At 38.1% G+C, this 2,287-nt stretch overlaps 1 long non-coding RNA gene across 2 annotated transcripts in view; it reads left to right on the top strand.

Annotated features, from left to right (window-relative positions):
* The window catches only part of LOC134167116 (uncharacterized), a 290,357-nt gene that overhangs the window by 197,338 nt on the left and 90,732 nt on the right, over nt 1-2,287 (top strand). The window lies entirely within an intron of this gene.

Below are 2,287 nucleotides of genomic sequence, written 5' to 3'. Positions count from 1 at the left end.
GCTAAGCAGTTTCAGTTTGGTGTTTGCTTTATATGTGTCCATTACAAATTCGCATGTGCATTCGCTCTGTAACCTTGCCCTTTACGCTCAACAGCAACTGAGGCAACATACACAGTTCATTTTTGAAGCTGTATCTTGCGTCCTATCCTTTCTGCACAACAAATAATTCTTGTTATTTTATTATTTGTATTGAACAAAGGATCTTTTGCTATTTGCTTTAAGAAAAGTCAGGAAATCCATGGAGTTCATGTGACTCAATGTAACTCAATGCAACTCAATGCAGTAAATGGCAGTTTTTGCTCTTCTTAGTCTCCAAACTGCAGTCTCATTCATGCACACTTAGTTCCTTTTCTATAAAAGAGTCTCTACATAATCCTAGTTTTCTCATGGTATCTTTGTCCGCTCAGTTAGGTCTGGAGCCTTTGCCATTTGTCTTTTATGGAATACAGGTCCATGGTTAAAGAAAAGTAAATTTTGTGTCTATTAAAGTCCTCGGGATTGGCACGGAAGAACAAGGCGTGAAAGCTGTGAGAATTTTTTAAGATTTCCCAAGCTGCAACAGAATAAAAATCAAACTGAAAGTTCAAAAAAATGAAGCTGTGGATAAAACAGTCACTTTGTGGCATTTCCTACTTCAACGATTTATTTTTTTTTCCCTAAATGTTCATACTATTATTATTTGACAATGTCATTTGAAAAGTCTTTCAAACCCCATCTGTCAATTTTTGAATGATTGGCACTTCTTCTAGGACAGAAATGGCAGGTACTTTTCTCTTCTACTGTTTCCCAGTAAAGATATTCAGGAAAACTGCCCTTTTCTACTAAGCTTCAGTTTAGAGAAATCAACATTCTTGTCTGGAAAAAACTTGCATATGATCAAAAATTTTCCATCCAAATAATTTCATCTGAGTTTTATTCTCCAGAGCTGCATTATAATGCAGTGTCATATTAAGCCTCTACCTTCTGTCACTTGGCTTTCCCTCTTATTTGACAAGATGCAAGTTCATTATATGCTGTAGTATTCTGACTCTGAGGACTTAATCACACAAGCTAAGGTATAAAAAAAGTGTAGCAATTTGCCTCCTGGCAGTCTCCCTATTCTGTATTGTATTCAGTTAAAGTGATATGGATTATTTATTTTTATATATATTTTATAATCTTATAATATTATGATATTTCATCAGCACTGGATGAAAGGTATTTGTGTGAATGGAGGAGGCTGATGAAGACAAGGTTCTTTATCATGCCAGAACATGTACCAGTATGTCAGAAGCTGAAAGGATTAATACTGGGATAAAGATAATGTCTTTGTGAAATAAGCAAGGCCAAATTTCTGGCCAGATGCAGTTATTAAGGTTCCCAGCTTAAAGGTGCTTTCTACAAATGACCCTCTTCAGTCTTTGACCAGTTCTTACTTGACAGTTGCAATCTGCTGATCCAACTTTCCATCACAGTTCTTACCTGCATGGCATCCTTCCCAAGGCCTTTCTGCAGAGCAAAGGTGTGATGTTTAGAAGTTGTCACCCTTCACTTCTGAGCTAATGGCAACCAACTAGTGGGAAAAAGATTGTGCTGTCAGTGGAGCGCATCATGCTGTCTCATTTGTGACAGTAGAAGGTGGCTTCAAAAATTGAACAACTTCCACAAGTCTGAATGGTTTTCTAACACTTGTCTGCTTAGTTTCACCTTTTCCTCTGTAGACAAAAAGGTATGTGTACCTCAGTGAAATCTAAAGTGTGTCCATTCTTTGCATGTTCCATAGGTAGTGATGAACACAGTGCAGCAGAAGTTCTTGTCTAGTGTGGAATCAGCATGCCTTACTGGTTGTGAACTGTTGTGCAGTATACAAGGTTCTTCTTTCCAGACCTTCCAGTGGAAGCTGGAAGTCTCCTGAGAACAGCAGCTTAGCAGATAGAGTGCCCTTCTTTTTACTGTTGTTCAACTCCTAAATAAAATTCATTTATAGCTCTTGTTTCTTTCCAAGTAATTTGTATCTTGAAACCTAAGACCGCTAACTCATAATTTGCACATTTCTGGTCAGGAAAGTCTTGAATATGAACTCTCACAGGGGCTGAATTATCTCTAGCCTCTTGAGAATCAGTCCCCCGCCAGGTCACTGTTGAGGTCATTATTAGAGTGTTTTCTCGGCTCGTTGGTATTTGGAGCTTATTGTTTGCTTGTTCTTGGGGGATTTAACCCTGCAAACTGCTGGACACTTCTGATAGATACAGAGCACCATCAGCTTTCATTTGGATGAAGGTAAAATTGAGGACACTACTCAATCTGT

Source organism: Pezoporus occidentalis, unplaced genomic scaffold, assembly GCF_034315485.1.
Source record: "Pezoporus occidentalis ecotype Australia unplaced genomic scaffold, CSIRO_AGI_Poc_V1 ctg28, whole genome shotgun sequence".
In the NCBI taxonomy this organism is placed as follows: domain Eukaryota; kingdom Metazoa; phylum Chordata; class Aves; order Psittaciformes; family Psittacidae; genus Pezoporus; species Pezoporus occidentalis.
The sequence above is the reverse complement of the archived record's forward strand: the minus strand, read 5'-3'. Positions and strand labels throughout refer to the sequence as shown.